At 36.6% G+C, this 20,736-nt stretch overlaps 1 protein-coding gene across 1 annotated transcript in view; it reads left to right on the top strand.

Moving 5' to 3' along the window:
* cnpy1 (canopy FGF signaling regulator 1) overlaps positions 1-20,736 on the top strand; it is a 72,313-nt gene that overhangs the window by 18,176 nt on the left and 33,401 nt on the right. The window lies entirely within an intron of this gene.

Genomic DNA, 20,736 nt, shown 5'->3' with positions numbered 1-20,736 from the left:
TCGTGAAACTATCGTTTAGATCGCACTGGGGGAGGGGTGTGTTCAGTTTTACACGTAATTCTGTGGTAGTAGGTCACAGTCTGTCCAATTTCATAATTTCGTAGCCACATATGGCTACAGTATGAATTGCTGTGCAATTACGGTAAAGTCAGAAACCTAGCCTATATAAGTAGCCTACCTATAACTGTGTATTTAAGTCCGCGTAATGAAAAATTAATTACGCACATGGCACATCCATCATCACTCAAAACAAATATTTTGATTTACCGTCCGTTTATTTTGTCAGAAGTAAAGTTTTAAGCCTACATTGGCTTTACATTTCTCGTTATCAATAGCCTAAAACAAACCGTCATCATTTGAAATGTTAGTAGGCTATGCAATGTCCCTATTGGTCTGGCGTATTGTGTCTTAATGTTCTTGTACTATCTTTTAAAAAGGGTAGGCTATTCGTGTCCAAAATATTTCGTTAAATCAATCGGTTTATTTCATCTGTTTGGTGGAACATAATGACGAAAAGCAATTCACTCCAGTAGTTTTAAATAGGATAAATAGCTGTGGCGCTTCAAAAGAAACCAGCGAAGCAAACCAACAGTGATCTTTGGAGCGTGCGTGGCGTCCTGGAGAGTCAAAATGAAACCAGCGACCACTTTGGAAGTGAGCTTATTGGGAAGTTCCAGGACAGGTTTTTTGGCCTTGTTGAAAATCAAATTGACTAACAAAAAGTGGACGCATGGCCCATATTGTGGTATGTAGCAAGCTATAGCCTAGAGCTAACGTTGTCTCACTCTCGTGCTCACCTTTTCCTTTCGTCCCTGGAAAATTGTGGACTAGCTTTTCGTTTTCATTTTTGACTTTACTGAGGGACCCATCACAGTTAGTTTAGATAAATCTATGTCAAATCTTTCTAGGCCTACACACTGTTTAATGTAGGCTACAGACAGTTTACATGACACACTCATTCATCTGATTAGATTTATGTAAACATGAATGCAACACGCAGTGTTTGAATGGAAAACTGACAGAATACTTCGTTTATAATCGTGTGTGCGAAGTTGCTGACTTGGTGTGACGTCTGAATGTTAGGTGTTCGATCACGGTGAGCATTATCTGTGAGCTCATCATTGGCCACAAAAGAGCATGTGTTACCATAAAAGTTACTTTTATATAGCCTAGTTAAATGCATAACACTTAAACATAGCATAACACAAAAGTGTAGCCTTTCATTTATAGCCTACATTGGATGAATGAATAGAAAGGCTATTGCACTCTTTTTGCTTAGCATGTACTGTTAAGATCTTCAGTTAGCGTAATTTCAAGTATTTTACTATTCTTATTAAACTTTTTAAACCTATTTTAAGTTATGCAGAGACCTGTTAGGGCACTTTCAAAAACTTGTATTTCCTGTAGTGTGTTTTGAGTAGGCTATGTTTTGTTTAAATTAGGCCATATCGCCATAGATTATGTACACACAGACTCTGGGCTATAGGCTAACCTATAAGGCACGTTTGAAAAAAATAATATATTTTTGTATTTTATTTTTTCAGTTATGATAATAACATAATGCATGCGTGTTGTAAGTGCATTCGTGTTGCTATAAGTGCCTTCTCGCGCTCTCTCCAATTTCTGAACACAAGTAGTGATACTCCCTCCAATACTTGTTTTAAAATATTTTCGAATTTTGTCAAGAATAAAGTCAGTAGCCTAATGTAAACCCATATAAAAAATAATAAGGGTGAACTGAACTGTTCTTGGTTATTTCCCTGTTAACTTACTTATTATGTGTTAGGTTGCATTCAAATTTAGTTTTCGTTTACTGACAATAGGCTATACGAGTTAAATATGATGTTTTATAAGGTATTACAACTATGTTTGTTTTGTAAAGACAGGGAAACGCTGATACATGAAGAATGTTTACTTCTAAATTGAGGTTTTAAGTCATTTTTGAAAGTAAAATGGTAAGCCTAAAATGTGACATTTTTCAGGCCAGTCATAACAAAGATTGTTACAGAAACACAAAACTTTTAAAAGCTGTCATATTGCGGCTCTGAGTAATTTGATGCACCTTTTTATCCTAGAGAAAGCCTTGAGGATTAACACTCTTGAATCGCGTTGTCGTGGTGGTAGGCTAGGCTGGCCTACAGCCCGCTAAAAAAAAATCAACCATTTAACAAAACAGAAAACAAAAGCTTGAGTGTAGACTATTAAATGCAGCATCTCCAGTTCAGGATCAGGGTTGAGTCCTCGAGACTTTAACATGAACATAGTTTAAATATTCATGTGTCTTTAGTGTAATCTAATTTAATAATGCCTATCTCGACCTATTAAAAGTCGAACGAATATATAGTATAGGCCTACTTGAATGGTAAGTAGAATAGTAAGCTTTAGCTTTGATAAGCGTTATCTTTAGAATGCTGTCCGTTTTGGGGTTGCCTAAACATTTACGAAAGTCTAGTTTCTGTTTTTCCCCCATTACAAAAGGTCGCGCGCAGAAGCAAAGAGGGATTTGTGAATGCGTGCAATGGCTTTTGCCAGCTCACAGATCATAGAGCTCAGATCAGCACAGATGTGACCCAGTCAATGGATGTGATATCGGGTCTAGAACAATGCTGGGGTCACACGGGATCCCCCAGCTTCCTGTTGGCCTTTTGAAAACAAACTGAAGAAATAGGGGGGAAAACCTTGAGGGACCTAGAGGATGAAGATAAAGGTTACTGACCATTTCCTGTTTCAGATTGTGAACTTCTGATACATATTCATGTAATTTTATTGTTATGTTCCGGATTTTCCGCTGGTTTTAATGTTTGTGTTGATCTTTTAAATCTGTTCATCATATCCTCCTGAGACCCAATAGAGTTTTTTATCTGTAGATGACATTATAATTTCTCTGACAACATATAAGTCACGGTTTTAAATCATGGATGTCCTGTAAAGAGCACATTCAGGGCTTTGCAGAGATACCAAATGTTTGGAGGTGTAACCATGACTACTCCCTCTCCTTGGTCTATAAAAATGTATAGACACTTATTATGCAAATTTAGCACACTTATGGAAATATTATCATATTTTGTAATTATTATTTAAATCTGACTTATTTTCAAATTGTTTTTCAGAAATCAACATCTCAGAAACGTTATGGGGTTTTAAATCAGAATATGACTTTCTGTTAGGCTATAATAGGTACTAAACAGGATGCTACAAATGAAACATTATTTCATCCATGACCTCAGTAGAGGACACCAGGACTTGTGTTTATTTAAGGCATTTTGGGTGACACAAGTGAATAGGGAAATAAATATCAATATTCTTATGAGATGTATGAAAATATTCGAAATTACTCCCATTATTACACGTATTTTTTTTCATTATTGCCCCAAGAAAAAATTATGCAAATTAGATACAGTGTGCATTGCAGAATGTGAATGGCATTTATGTTTACGCATATTGCATTAAGTAAAAATCTATATCAAATCATTATGTTATATATTTTATACCAGCTGAGAATCATCTAAAGTTTGGACTAAAAAAGCTTGAAACCTAAAAATTGATTGATGAATTAAAAAAACACATTGTTTTTGCCTTTTCGTGTCTTTTCATTTTTAATTTTCTTAATAAAGGTCCTGGTGTCATTATGAATACAATCATAAATACAATTTAAATTTAAATAAAATAAAGTATATATTTCCAAAAATGTCTTCAGTTTGTTTATTATGCTCCAAACAAGTGTGTGTGTGTGTGTGTGTTGGGTAAAGACGGTCTAAAATCCCCAATTCAACACAAAAAAAGTGGCTCATCAAATTAACCAGTTTAAGTGAGTGGTTATTTTCATGTGAATAATTTTGTGTTTTGAAATATTACCGAATCGATTATTGATGATTAGTAGCACATCGAATATCGGATGTCCGATAGTTAGACCTATGGCGTATAGGCTATAAGCTTCATTAGTTGGCCTGCATCATATAGATCAAATTGTATTTTAACAAATTAATGAACTTATAACTTGTTTTCACATGTTCCGGGCTCTTGGGATAAGTTTGCATTTATGAATGAAAAGCTATTAGCCTACAACTTCGTTGTAAACAAATAACTTACAAAACACTTTATAGGCAACTCACATTAAACAACAAATCCCAAATGGTCGATTCTCAGTTAGCTGGCCAACTTCAGATGTTTTAAGCCTCGCGGGATGACGTAGAAGGGGACATCTGTTCGGGTCCCTCAGATATAAGCGACTTGTGCAACAGGTGTAGGCTACATCTGATGCTGTTCAATTCAGTTCTCCAAATCTCACATCACCAATGTCGAAAACGATCAATTTGCGCACAGTTCTAAATGCTGTTTTGGTTTAGGCTATTTATTTTCAGCAATGAAAGATTATGCCGTGTCAAACTATAATTTCTACCTAATAATCTTAGTTTTATTGTAAGATGCATGCCTTAAAGATCCACAAATATCTTGAGATTTTATATTAAGAATCATAATTTCAGGTAGTCGAAATTATGAAACAATTTGCAATAGACATGAAAACGAACTAAAATCTCTTCAATATGCTGTTTGTTGCACACTTGGACTTGCCTGAGCCGTCAATCACAGATGAAATTGAAAGACACTGTGTTTTGCTATATAATTGTTCGTCAGACCGTATAGGTCAGTTAAAACAAGCTGGGAATGACTTACATTATTTTTTTAAAGAAATAATATCATATTGGGGTTTGACATATGCACGTCAAGAAAATTGGGCTGAATAAAAAAAATGAAATATCATTTCAAAATTAACTTTGTGTATAACTTCTGTTGCGTGTTTCGTTTAATCAACCGCATCCATAAATTGTAATCATTTGTCAAAAGTAGTTCTGCCATAACAAAACGAAAGAGCCTACTATAGACCCCCGGTACAATGTTTTAGGCATGTGCTTTGTAGAAATATGGTATAGGCTAATGTGTGGTTCTAATATGTATAAACATTTTTGAGAATAAGATATCATAATGAACTGAATAGGCTATGTGAAATACATATAGCCTATATAGCCTATATATTGAGTTTTATAAAATAAAACATTTTTCCCCCCATAAAACTTAATTTATAGTCTTGGCTATATATTATTTTCACATAGCCTATTGAGTTTATTATGATATCTTATTCTCAAATTGTTTTTATACATAGGCTATGCAATTTATATATATGCTATATAGCCTATATATATTGACATATGCTATTGAGTTTTTATGATATCATGTTCTAAAATATTTAGTTTTTCCTAAAGGTTTAAAGTCTTGCGTACACCCTGGAATTTATGAAAATATCATAACGAATAAAGAATAACGAAACATAACAAACGTAAAATAATAGTGTATATATTTTTCACTTCACCATTATCCGTGCAAGTATTGCCCTTTGTTTTCCCTCAGAATCTTTTCAATTTGTATTTTTTTTTTTTTCTCGTGTGCATGTAGCCTATTTTGGAGAAATAAAGAGCACGACGGAGAGAAAGGGCAGCGTGAAAAGACCGTAAGAGTAAAACTGGGCGCCCCGAAATCCTTTCTCGTTATTGTTAAGTAAAAGTTTGTCATTGTGAATCTGAGGTCAGGCATAACCGACTGCTGCACAATAGCGGTAACGCTGTGAGCACATAAAATAGAAAAGTTCCAGCCAGTCAAAAGCTGTGTTTTTGTTACGTTCTTTATTACCCAAGTTTAAAGTCATAAAAATATGTGACATTTACATGAAGCTCTATTATTACAGACGTTTTCGGATTTCCACTATACGCCTTGACAGTCATTTGATCTTGAAGCCCGATACAAATGCATCTTATGCTATAGACTACAACTCGAACATCTATATTAATATATTTCAGATCAATATTCAGAGAAGCTCACAAGGAGAGGAAATGCTCTGTCTCCTTCACCCCCTCGTTCGTTTTGTTCTGTATAGACTACAATAATGACTGACCCAGATGCTAATAATATCGGTGAAAGGACTCAGCGAGTCTCAATGGGGAGGAAATGACATGGTCATGTCATTCATACAACATCACACCAGTGTCATTCTATGACACGAAGCCTCTGACAAACATTTCGATTTCATCTGTGACCACCAGAACAAACCGACTGAGTAGCTTCAAAAGTTCGTAAGTTTTTATTTTCTGGTTTTCATGTTTTTTTTACTTGGCTGTTACATCAACAAAAAAGTTGTAAACGTTGTATAGCTTATAACCCATATAGAAAGGGGAAAAAACAACAACATTTTTTCTTATTTGTAAACTAAATTGGAAAAATATTAACGTATTACTACGTTCATTATGCAAGAGAAACTTAGAGAATAGAGAGGTCATGCCGTTGGGGTCAACTAGGGGCTACTTGAACTGTAGATTACATTATTCATGATGTCCTCTCATGTTTGACGTAATAATAATTCTCCTGAATTAAAAAAAGATGTGGCATAATATCTTGTGGCTTTTCTTCTGTTAAAACTCTTGAAGCAAGTTTAGTTATTCAATGCTTTTTGATAATGGTTAATATGCAGCTCTTTTGCTCGTCGTTAACGTTGCTGGCAGAACCCACATAATCATTAGGCTATATCGAGCAAAATAATGTGTTGTAATATAGAGGCCTATAATTATTTTATACCGTATATAAAAAAATGGTAAATGAACCACATTTCACCTAATTTACCTGTGTATAGGAGGCCATGCAAGGTTTGGCACTGTCACAATGTCATTGGGGACGAGCTTTAATTGGATGTTGCGCTGTGACATCACAAACCACCATTAAAGTAATCCCAGTAGTCTAAAAGTAGTCTCCGTAAAACTCTGCTGCATGGCTGGAAGAGCTCTATTCAGCCGTTTTAGTCTGAAATTTTCAAACTTTGACAGATAAACTGCTGTACTGTAAAAGACCCTTGTGCTACGAGTGAAGTAATAGCCTACAAAAGGCTGAGCTGAGGCTGAGAACATACCAGCAAACACACTGTAAGTCAGGATATAGAACTGCATCATGAGGATAAAATCTTGTTAAATAGGAAATGCTATTTAGTTGTAATTTTTGCATGACAACGCTGGCCTTGTCTTCAGTTATGTATTTTTGTGTCTGTTTAATTTTAAAGTTTTAATGGAAAAATAAAATGAAATAAAAAATTCATTGGGCATCTCTTGGGAAGGATTATTGAAACACCTACAACAGGCAAAACATAGCGACAACAGACCAATAATTGTTTTCCTTGTAATGTTTGTGGCATTTGTTTTTTGGGCGAGTTTAATAATTACTTCTGATTTTTTTCAATAATTCCTCAAAGATATGAAGCCGTTTGATCAGGCCTACCTGTCGCCAAAGTGCCAAAATTAGCCTATAGGAAATACTCATTTTCATCTCATTCACGATTAATCTTTATTTAAACTTTTATTACATTTTCCGAGATCACCAAACCTCATTACACCTAATGTTTAAAGTGTATGCAAAACGGTGTCACTTGTAATACCATATGCATTTAAATTGGATATTAAGCTTGCGAATGAAATTAAACTTATCACTCAGATGTAAAATAGCCCTGTAAAACAATGTTGATGACACAGGTTTTGTAGCAAAAGTTCCACATCGCTGATTTATTCATCCCAAAAGTGACAGCTAGATTCTGCTATGTTTGTTTTTATGGTGGGAATTCATAAGAGAATGATCTACTTGTGGAACAGACTTTGTCTTTTTTTTAGTGAACTGTTAAATCGTCTCATTAAATCAACAAAACTTTATTTTTATTTAAAATGTTCTTGCTTAATGTGTCTGCGATCAACTTATCGAATTCTGGCTATTATAAGGAAATAGGCTATTTTAAAATTTCACACCAACTTTCTTTTTTCCATATATAGCCTAGGCTATATAAAAATGTTCTCATATGGAATCAGACTTCTTTTAACCCACCATCCCCCCCCCCCCCCCCCCCCCCCCCCACCCCTTTTTTTGTTCTAGTTCGAATATTTTTTCTTTCTTTTTTTACTCTATAGGTTAAATAAAAATCTTCAACAAAAGTCTTTATCCACATCATCTCTTCCCTATTTATTTGTAATAGCCTATGTCAGTAGCTAAATACTCCACATTTTAAATAATGTCATTGAATGTTTATCATTTTTAACTTTTGATATAAAGTTTAATTTAGTTTTAAAATAGGACAAATGTTAAAGTTTGCTTTTCAGCCTAATTAGCGTGATTACACAGCGTAACTTCGGTGACTTCAGTAAGCATGATATTTGCCAGCTGCAGGGAAACGCATCAGCGGTGCGTCGGCTTCATTTTCCTTTGTTGTAAAATGACATTATGCATTTAGGGATGTAGCCATGTTCATTGGTGGTTCAAGACCATATGTGTCGATGTTCTCATCTGTAAACCCCAAATCTCAAATAACGCCGTGTTCTGAGCTCGTGCATGGCTGTTTTTGTCGTCCGGGAGAAGGAAAAAAAAAAAAGAAACTTGTGAGAGCACTAATAGGCAATTAATGTAAATTCTCTGCCTGTAATCCTCGTGAAATTATAAACACAGACCCATTTCTATTAATTTCACCTGTTAGATTAACATGATGTCAAAACAGGTTAAACTTGGGTGAATTGCTGCTAGATTAGTTCCATTCTGTAATACGAATGTAGAAGGTTTTAAAAATTTTAACTAAGGAAAATTTAAACGTAGCTATAGCCTAAACGGTTGAATATAATCGCGTATTTATCGCATGAGATTAGTGACCTCAGTTGTGTGTACAGCAACTAGCCTACATTTACTTTGTTTTATGCAGTTTGGAATGACACTGAACTGACCAAAAATGCATCTGTGTACAAAGAAAATGATATATTTTCACCCTACTTTAGTATTGCCATCCGCTGGAGTCCTGACTGAAATGTGAGCTAAAGAGAGGTGCACAGAGGGACAGGGATGTATCTCACTTATTAAAGGCTCAGCAGAGCTGAACGCGCCTCTTTAGACTGCTCTCTTATGAGATTCAAGACCCTTAAGCTCCTTAAGAACCCTCTCAATTGAGGATTTGGGTAATGGCCCTCTGCAAATGTTTTAGTGACAAAAAGTTGCCTGCTGTTCAAATGTTTTTAGTGTAGAAAGTGTTGTTATTGGTATACTGTGTGTGTGTGTGTGTGTGTGTGTTTAATCAATCTCAACACTTTAAAGTGTACCTATATCTTAGGTCCTTTTACCAGTCCTCATCTTCTTTTTCTTTTAATTGTTCATTTGAAATGATCCTTCATTGTGGCAAATGGATTTTTACAAGTAGCCTCTCAATTAATATTAACTAATTAAAGCTTACATGCATAATAATTAGCAAAATGCTGTTTAAAATAGTTTTAGATTGATTAAATGGCTTTTGATTGTAATTGTGTGTTGAATTAGGACAACTTGTCCAAATCATTCTAATTTTGACACTCAGCAGGACATGATGATTCTCGACCTTGACCTTATATTGAGTCATTTTTGTAGGTCAAAACCAGCATAATACCTTGCAATCTGGGAATGATAATCTCACTCATCAACTTGAAGTATGTTGTTCTTAGGGATGACTGCCCTAATTAAAAACGTTGTCCCGTTTTTTTCATTTAACTCTACTTATTAGCTCCTAATGTAAGTACTACTGTAAATCAACCCAAGGGGCATTTTTTGTCAGAGGCACTGCTGAGAAAAAGTGTGTTCCAGCAGGTCACTCTTTGGTTTTCAATTAATGTCATATTATTAAAGTATAATAGTCGTAATGATATGATCTCAATTTCTTTGGGGAGCAAGCCCTTAATTTAATTTTCAAAAACTGTTGAACCCAAAGACCCTGTATAATTTTTCCTTAAAGATGTTTGATAAATTCGTTTTCATTTTATACAAAGGGAGAATGTTTTCATATCCAATCAGATATCCAATTTTTTATATTTATGTGCAGGAAAGGGATTTATTAAAAATGGCATCAGATTTGTATAAGCTCTTTGTTGTGGCAAATGTAAACTTACGTTACAGAGTCTTACAAAAAAGAGGAAAGCGAAAGAGGCTCTCGGTATGATTAATGTATATATAATAATAAAAATATTAAAATAATCTTAAATGGCTTATGAACAATGGACTTAATGGTTTCCTATAGGGCAGACTGAGAATTTCATTGCTAAACTGACCTAATGGCTCATAATTGCTATGGATAGTAATCTCTGTAATATTATTTTAATTAATTAGTTTGTTGCTCATGCTGTGTACTTTTTTACAGCTGTATTGTGAGAAAGTTAAGACAGCTCTGCAAGCATTGGTAATTAGAACAGATTCATTGTGTTTTGCTATGGAAGAGCCTTTCAGCTAACAATATATAACAAAATTTGAGAATTTTACAACGGTATAAGACCAAACTATTCTCACTCCTTTGCCCCATTATAGTAGCCTGGATGCCAGCCCGAACCCCGCCCACAACATTTTTTGATCGGGAAGTTCGGTCTGGACTCGTCTCGCTCCATTGAGGAGTAATTATGATCGGTTCAGAAATCGTCGGGCCAATCAAATTGCCAGGGCGGGCTTTATACGATGATGGACAGATGATCTGCAGGGACGTAATCCTCACGTTATCAAAGAGCGCTTGGGTTGAACTGGTTTCCCTCACAGATGACTGCCGCTGGAGAACTGAGATGTAGAGACTAGAGTCCGCTATCGCGTCCGTTGTAAAAGAAATCGACAGCGCATTCATTTTAAAAGACGAACATAGAACTGCAATCAAGGCATTTGTCGATCGTCAAGATGTGTTTGCCGTCCTTCCTATGGGATTCGGCAAAAGTTTAATTTATCAGCTGGCTCCGATGGTAACTAAGAAGATGGGACGCAATGAAAACCCTGTGGTCGTTGTGGTTTCTCCTTTGGTCGCACTCATAGAGGGCCAAGTAAAAGAAGCAACACTCGTTATTTTACTTCTTCCAGCGTGCGTGCATTTGAGTTCTGTAGTTGACAACTGTGCTATGCAAAGTAGTTGACTTACTGCGTTGCTCTCATTGGTTGTAGGTCTATCCAATTGAGTGTAGAGTTTTTTTTTTCCTGGTTCGGTTAAGACACGCCTCATAATCAAAGCCCTATGAAGCAGTATCAGACTCACATTCTGACTAGAATATGAGTATGACGAAGTCAGGCTACCATTATAGTATAGTATAGTATAGTATAGTATAGTATAGTATAGTATAGTATAGTATATAGTGGTGGAACTCATTTCATTCGCCTCCATGAATTAGAGACAAAATCCCAAATCTGCACATAAGCATGGTGACACCTCCGCACTCCTGACATGTCAAAAGGCAGCCTGGTATCCTGGTGGGGTGTCTGTCTCTGGCTCTCTGTGATCTCCTACATACCCTGCAGTGACTTAAGCACCCCTACCATCCAGGCATCGCCCCTGCTGAGCCCCTCCTGGCTCTCACCCCACTTAATTACCAGATTGGACGAGAGACACCCATACTGTACCCCAGATTCCCTGTGTCAAACACTATTGTTCACTAAGTCTTTGGGTGAACAATAGATCTCTCAAGACTTGGAGAGGATCAAAAGTTCAGAGATGTCTTATGATGTATGCCATATATGACATGATATTCATTCATGTGTCCATTGACATTCTAATGCTATTGTACTGATTCTGTATGGAGAAAAGAAATGAGTAAATGCTTACTTATATTTTTTTCATTACCACAATATCATGTGCAATGTTTAGTCTTGTTTCATAATTTGGCAATGACGACAACTAAGATGACCTCAAATATAATACCTTGCATGGGGTATTTAGAAGTTTAAAGAACAACAAGACGCTGCACATGGAGAGGTCATGAGCTTTGTTCACTCCACCAGAGGTTTGTAACAGGCTCTGTAGGTATAAGCTATAATGTAGCAGAGGTAGTACAGCTCGGGATGTGGGATCTGTTAAGTTTGCAGCTTTTTCTTAAAAAGCTATTCAGGGTGGGAAAATCTGGCAGAGCTCCCAGAAATCTCTGAGCGAAAGGTTAACTGTCAGTATCCCAGCAGGCAAGAATGGCCGCCTCTCAGGAGGGACTTGCCCAGAAGGAGAAGGAGAGGGCCACTTGCTTTTGAGACTGACAGTGTGCAAATAGATAGAACAGTGTCTGGCCTGTGAGGGACGGGACAGGGAAAATGGGAGGGATGTGGGCGATGGTGTTTCACAGCAATGACAATCAGGCACACATGTCATTTCCATAGCACCACCACAGCACCACAGTTCCTGAATAAAATATTATTCAAATTTATTGACAAGCAAGCATGATGTTTGCACAATGAAATGCACAGATGTAAACGTTCTACAAAACATTAGGTCAGCACAACAGGAAAATCTAAAAATGGCATTTTTAAAGTAATGGAGTAATGGATAAACAAATAGGCCTACTGAGCCTTTTTGGCATTTAAAAAAGGCTGGAATTCTTCTTAAGATAGCTTTCACTTTTGTTCAAGGCAAATCAACAGACACACACACACACACACACACACACACACACACACACACACACACACACACACACACACACACACACACACACACACACACACACACACACACACACACATTGTTGTGTTTTCATGTTTTATGGGGACTTTCCATAGACATAATGATTTTTATACTGTACAGACTGTATATTCTATTCCCTTACACTAACCCTATCCCTAAACCTACCCATCACAGGAAACATTCTGCATTTTTACATTTTCAAACAACATCACTTAGTATGATTTATAAGCTGATTTCCTCATGGGGACCAAAAAATGTCCCCACACGAACAAGGATTTCGGATATTGCCATCCTTGTGGGGACATTTTGTCCCCATAACGTAGGGTTTACCAGGCCACACACACACACACACACCCATCAACGCCATCTCACGACCAATTGTACGAGTGAGGTGGCTAATTCGTACGAATTCGTACGACCTCACTCGTACGAATTCGTACGATTTGTCTATACCCACGTGATGGGTAGGTTTAGGGGCGGGGTCAGGGGTAGGTCATTCGTACGAATTCATACGAATTTGGTAACTCGTAAAATATGTACGAATTAGCAAAAATCGTACGAATTTGTACGAGTGAGGTCGTATGAATTCGTAGGAATCAGCCACCTCGTAAAATTCGTACGAATTGACACACACACACACACACACACACACACACACACACACACACACACACACACACACACACACACACACACACACACACATTTGAACCGATGAGACTGTGTTAGTACATCACATGATATTTTCATCAGTTTTTAATTAAAGTCAATTTGATGTAATTGTTGTTTGTCAAATCCCCTGATATGCCACTTGTTTTTATTGCTTTGTGTCTAGTTATTCATAGCAATATCACATGAATGCCAAGAAATGAATATTTTATGCATAAATGCTTTAGGGATGAAAGTGGTTTCATTCCAAGTACAATTTTGCTGCATTCCATTCTGATTTAAATGATGTCAGAATATCATAAATCTCTCTTCTGTTTAGCAGTTGGTGATGCCAAAAGCAAAGTAATTAAGCAATACAGGATGATGGTAAAGATTCCAAAATCCAAAAATGTCCAGCTTGTCACACTTTCAACATAAAGCTGATGGCAGCATATCAAGAGTTTAAATCAACATTTAGTGATCTGGTTGACCGAGATAATATTCGATATAGGCAGAATACTGAATGCTGGCCTCCTGGTCTGAATGTGCCAACTTGCTCATCCTCTGGCTCTGAAATTGAAATGAAGAGACTCATTCCTCAGAGGGTACAGTGCCTCATTTCTTCCCCCTGCTTTTTGTTTTCGCTCATAATTGGTTGGTGGTGGGTGGAGGCACAGATGCAAGGGATGGTGGGAGTTCCCATGATGCCGGAGAATGGGAACCTCTGTATTCTATCTGCAAACAGAAGCACGGAGTCCGGCCAATGACACCGGAATACATTTCCTTGAAGGTTACTGCGCTCATCCAAGCGGCAGTCTGGGCACACTAAGAGAGCTGGATGTATGCCAGCATCACTGTATGTGCTCTAACAAGATAGAGAAAAGGAGGGAGGGAGAAAAATAGAATGAGAGTAACTTAGGTGAGGGGGAGAGAGACCAATGACAATATCTGTATTGATATCCTTTCTGGCAGGAGGAATCCACAGTGATTTGAGAAGGTAAGCCTGTAAAGTATAGCCTAGTGAGAAGGTGAAATGCAGTCAAGGGCTAGTTGGTCATCCTCTGTGATTGAGAAACTGTTGACAATACTTTGATTATGTTTTATAGGAATATTTGTATGTAACTTTGAAGAAATGTATCTGAAATAACTTTATTTTTTGCCAAATAAATTTTAAGTTTTTTTTTTTTTTTTTTTTACATTTAGGCCTATGGTTTCTTAATGATTCCATTCCCTATCTTCTTGTGATAGGTGAGTCATAAAAGTAGCGCCTGGTCTATACGCAGTCGCTTTGACGACCATGAATATTAGGAGATGTCAGAACGTGGGATTGCGCGATTGACCAATCAGAATCGAGTATTCCACAGACAGGTGGTCTGCGAAGTTTAGGGGGCGAAATCCAGCCATTTCAATAGGAATCCGCGCATTCAAGAGTTTTGCGTGAGGACGAAAAAGTTCTCCATGAAGATTTCGCTCATGTTTAAATGGGTCCCGCGAGAATTTGAGTTGAAAGTGACTTCAGTAGGCTATGCGCAGTGTTCTAGGCTACATCACTACTAGGCCTACACCATTAACACTTGACATTTAACCATAGGCGGAGTTTGACATTCGAGCCAGGGGGGGCAAAAAAAAAAAAATCATTGTAGCATTCATTCATTCATTCATGTAGCAATCATTGTCGTTCGGACACAATTAGGATAAATGAAATGTGGACCACTTTTGCACTGTTAAAATATTATCTTCAACCAAAACAAAAAGATTTTTAGTTTTTCTTTTCTTTCCTTTTTTCAAAACACATTGTGGCAATGAGAGTGATTAAAGTTATATTTCGCATTTTATTGTACTTCATGAAACATTTAAAACATTTTGAGACACGGGAAAAATGAACAGTCACACAATAGCCTACTCTCCACGTTTGAAACACAATTGTGGCAATGAGAGCGATTAAAAAAAAAAAAGTTATTTCGCATTTTGTTGTAGCCATTTCATGAAACATTTAAAACATTGAGACACGGGAAAAATTAACGGTCACATAGCCTACTCTCCACTTTTGAAACATATTGAACAGCATATTGAAAGCAGTGTGTTGAGTTTTTCTCCATCTTAAGCAGTTATTTGGCAGAGAAATAAAACTTACAGACCTAGATATTGCTCAGACTAGTGCAACAGTAATTTTCGGTTTTTTGCGTCCTGCGTCGATAATGGTCTCAGGTGAGAGCTTGGCCGTAATGTCGCTTTCGATGTGAAGGATCGCAAGAGAAGAAAACCTGGCTGCTCCCATCGTCAACCGCAGCCTGTTCTTTATCCTCTCATGGAGAGTCGGCCTGGCATGAATAATACAGCGGTTTTAGTCCTTTTTGGGGATCCATGTGAACGGACGTGTCTGTACGCGAAAAACACACAGGAAATTCCTCACTTACCGCGATACTTTGAGATCCGCCAGTCGTGAGAAAATTAGCTTCTTTTTCAATACAGTAATTAAAAATAATTTAGCCTTAACTTACTCATTATACCCGCAAAAATGATAAGATAAGACAAATAAAATGAGAAAATATGAATACAGTATTTTTTTTTTTTTTTCAAAGCACAAGGCAGGCATTAATTGGCTCTGGTCTGGGGGGGCAGTGCCCCCCCTAACCCCCCCCAAACTCCGCCTATGCATTTAACCTATTTTGCCCGCGAAATTTCGCTGAAATATCGCCAATGTGACCGCACCTTAATAAGGCTATAAGTATAAACATATTTACATAGGCATATTTCAATACCAAAGCAGCAATGATATGCTTCCAAATTCTGTATGACTTAATTGAATAAAAATATAGGCCTATTGAATTAACATTTGCTTCACTAAGCCAAAACAGATCAACTCTGTCATGGAAAGTGTGAGGAAATGGCTTTTGGCAGTAATGATTTCATCATATAGGCTACTATTCTGCTTGAAATGTCAGCATATAGGCCTATTATTGGCCGTCAGAGGTAGGCTATAGATTAACACCTCTCAATGAGTATAATCTGAATCAGAATTAATTCATCATGTCATAGTGTGTTATATTCTGCTGTGTTGCCAAGTGATTTGATCTGTCCTTCGTTAGATGTTAACCTTTAATCATGACTAATTTGTGCTGATGGAGGCTCTGGAGCTAGATTCGATTTTCCAAGGATCCTGTTTTAGTGGAATATGACATCAACTGCCCGTTTCATGATATAAAATGAAAGATTCCGAGTCTTTCTCAGGATGTTTGCCTATAAATTAATGAAAACCTTCACACCAATTGTAAAATGTGGCCTGTATTCCAGAAATCAAAGCTTGTTCACAGATGTGATGGCTACACCTGAAAAGCAAGTGGCAAAATGTGACCACATGGGTAAAATTGGTCTTAATCAGTCTGTCACGCTGTGCCAGACAGTCAGGTAAAGGGATGTCAAAACCTAATTCTCTCAGGTCACAAGGTCCCATCCCTGCACTGAATCTAGCTGTCAATTAAATGATCTAATTATGCTTCCGATTGGATACGTTTCAGAGTTTGTCAAGGTCTGTTAATGTTGATGTATTTGATCATGTGACAACCATTCGTATTATACCCCGTGAGATCATTATATGGACGCGTTGAGATAAAAATAGGAACTATACCTCTACCAAACATAAACGGTAAATATATGCCATGTAGCCTAAATGCACTTAGGCTATAATATTAGGCTACCTTATAAGCAGTTGGTCAAGTGGCTTTATGCCACAGCTTCACTACTTCCTGAACTTCAGCCAGCCCTTTGTTTCCTGTCTGCCTCATTATTGGACTGATTAATCCAGGTGTGCCTAGCCTCAGTAACAATAATCAGGCACACCTGGATTAATCAGTTTGTGCAATAATGACAGACAGGAAACAAAGGGCTGGCTGAAGTTCAGGAAGTAGCTGTGCATAAAGCCTAGTCTGTATTGTTTCATGTTATGAAGGGAGTGTGTTGTTTTACTAGTGTGCCCTCACCTGGACAAAATGGAGACAACAGGTGAAATTACACAACAGCTTTGAGGCATCAGGCTGATTTACATTTACACAACATGCTGGTATATTCAACCTTCAGTGTATGAAGCTCAACATGCTCTGAGTTGTATGTCTCTATTCAAAGTCTAGAATAGTTTCCACAGAAAATAATTCTAACGTAGGTGTGACCAGGGCTGATTGTCCTATGGGAAAGTTGTCACAAGGCTTAGGCCTATATCTCAGTAGGCTAACTATACGATTTTGATTTTGTTTCTCCAGTCTTCAGTACCACATGATCCTTTTTGTGGAAAACATGATACCATTCAATAGTCTGTAAAACAGAAATTATTATTATTTTTATTCAAGACATCATGTTACAAAAGATTTAGATTTCAAAGAAATGCTGTTCTTTTGATCTTTCTATTTATCAAGGAATCCTGAAAAAATATATAGGCTATAACAAAAATATGAAGCAGCAACATCGATTTTCAACATCATAGTAGCCTATATGTATGTTTTTCTTTATATAATAATATGTATTGAACTGCACATAACCACTTTGCTGGCTGTTCTGTATTCTTGACGAATAGAGACTCTTTAATCCTCAGGCAATGTGTTTCCCATGTATGTACACCAGGGGGCAGGTTTGCATAACACAGCAGCCAAACAAAGTTGTATTAAAGGCCTTCCAAATAAAAACAATCAAAGATACATAAACGAATAGTCAGAATGTGTCTATTGCACATTTACAGTCATGTTCCAGTCAAAGTTATTGATAGAGAGTCTATGAATGTTGTATTTATATGGGTACATTCACGGGGAATCAATTTTGTGATTGTCACACAATTATACATCATTTACTTATTAAAGTTCTGCAGAGTAGTTAAAAATTCAATCAAGTGGCAGTTGAGCAATAGATGGGAGTAAAAAATTTATCAATTACATTGTTCTTGTTTGAATCTAAAACCAAGCTAAAATTAATCAAGCTATATAATATCAAAAATTATTGTGAAAGAATTTGATAATAATTGAAAAATTAATTGCTTAATATCTGCAGGGAGATAACACTTTGCAATATATTAATGACATTGCAGTTAGATTGAGAACAAAAAAAAAATGTCTGCATTGCTTGATTCCTCTCGACTGAAATGCTGTTTTGAAATACACTGTAATCTATTTTTATGATAGTTTCTTACTGATATTTTCCATCTCATACACATGTAATTGAGAAAATGAGAAAATCTGACAGTATGTCTCGCTTTGCATTTATCTTTGCACCAATCTTATCTTTTCATGCCTTTTTAAATAATACACCAACACTACCAAATCAGGATATAATTGAACAGCAATTCAAGTGCAGAAATTTCACAACAAACACATTCAGCTGATGCAACTGTAACTATCGGGAACGATATATTCAACCAGATCCAGATTAATAAATCTCATAGAACACAATAGAATATGAGCTTTGTGTCAGAAACAAAATGATATGAGTTCATTCCCTCTAACAATTATCTCTCAACTATTGCAAAAAAAAGTATGCACTACTTTTTGCACTACTTCCAGTTCTGCTCTTTATGATTCCTGTGATATTTTTATTGAGCATCGTGTAAAACATGCCTTGCTGTGTGACAATAAAAAGTCTCAAATGTTTATGCATGACTAACCTGTTTTATTGAATGTCTTTATATACATAGCAAATATGTGCACATAAAAAAAATATGTGCACATTTTCAGAAAATATGTGCAAGACCTGAATTTATTGACTTTCACTTAAAGGGATAGTTCACCCTAAAATGAAAATTCTGCCATCATTTAAACACCCCCAAGTTGTTCCAAACCTGTATGAATTTCTGAACGTCAATGGGGTCCCATCAACTGTTGGTTACCTACAATCTTCTTGTGTGTTCAGCAGAAGAAAGAAATCCATACAGGTTTGGAACAACTCAAGGGTGAGTAAATGATGGCAGAATTTTCATTTTTGGGTGAACTATTCTTTTGATAAAGCTATAGATCCCATTTAAAAAAAATCTTTAGCCATCGGCATCACAGAAAAAGTGGCGACCCATAATCTGCAGTGAAGGAATGTCAGATGTGATATTTCAAAGAATGGATCTGACCTCTAGCTATTTTCTCATAATTCAATAAAATATGCGTTATATTTGTTGGCGCAGATATCGTTTCCCAGGTTACCATCGACAATGGCATTTTCTTCCATCTCTTTGTGTTGTCTCTTTATTTCTAAAGGCTGAAGAATATGAACATTATGAAAAGTTCATTTCTGAATTCCACGAGATCTGATCTGAAATCACGACAGAGCTCTCTGAAAAGAAAAAAAAATCGTCTGTTCTGTCATCCACTAAAAGACAAATGTTTTAGATGCATCTGTCCTTGGTAAAGGAACAGGATTTTGACAATAAATATTATCCCACACCACTGCTTCAAAAATAGTCCCGTATTTTACATGCAGCTTCATTCTGATCTGCCTGTTTTTTCCCTCCTCGGGTAGAAAATAATGAGGGCATTTGAATATTTGAGCCACACACTGATAAAATAATTCTTTCACATGTGATCTCTTGTGTTTGGTCATTAGCATAATTTATTACATCATGAAGTTTGTGAGAATACCTGCAAAAAAAGGATCATGTATCTGCTTATTTCCTCAGTGAGTCAGATGTTTTACTATCCCTTCCATCTCTGCTAAAGGGGAAGGTGCCATTTAGGCAGGTGTCACATCCATTATTTATGTCTCCCACGCCACCAACAATTTTCTTACCTGACACTTCACTTCAATTAGCCCTAAAACGTCTCTTTTTTTTGTTGCAGTGTGTTGCAACCTAGCTCAAAAGCACTCTACAAAGCTCCATTTGCAGCCATCAGCCTTTGGTCTGTCAATCTCTTGTCTCATGGATTTCAAAACACATTCTCTAATGTGTAAGTGCAGCAAGAATGAACAGCTAAATAAGGTTGATTCCCATGCACAGATATCTTAATATGAATACTCACAGCCTGAAGCATCTTCATTGAAGGTAAATGAGAGCATAGTATTAGATTTGACAATATATCTACAGCCCTTCATCTGTTCTTTAGTATTTTTTATCAAGATTGCTTCTATTTATATGGCTATTTCCACTCGTAATGATGAGCACTTCATGTACAAGTGGGAGCTTCAGACACGGATGGGACTGAATGAAAATCCAGGCTCTTTACAGATGTCAAGTGGCCCAATATAATTTGCACGGACATTATAGGGGGAATAAGTGCTGTTGATCCACCATTTTAAAATTCTAAAAGCAGAGATGACTTCAGTCAAAGTCTAAATTACATGTAGCTATACTCACTTCACAGTTGGAAAGGCTTGGTCATCAGCTAAAATTGATGAGAACATGAGAATCAAACAACAGTTCATAAATATTATCAGTGGAGCTGTAATATCATTTCCATATTCACTCTATCAAAACAGAGACAATATGCCAAACTTATTTTATTCATTTTAACAAGCTATATCTTTCATATTAACACACAACGGTAACAAAAACCATCTGTACCTGTGTGTCTGAATATGTCTGCATTGTAATCAGGAACAATAATAATCTACAATGAATAACA

Source organism: Rhinichthys klamathensis, unplaced genomic scaffold (assembly GCF_029890125.1).
Source record: "Rhinichthys klamathensis goyatoka isolate OS25496 unplaced genomic scaffold, OSU_Roscu_1.1 h1tg000261l_1, whole genome shotgun sequence".
In the NCBI taxonomy this organism is placed as follows: domain Eukaryota; kingdom Metazoa; phylum Chordata; class Actinopteri; order Cypriniformes; family Leuciscidae; genus Rhinichthys; species Rhinichthys klamathensis.
This window is presented reverse-complemented; position numbering and strand designations above follow the sequence as displayed.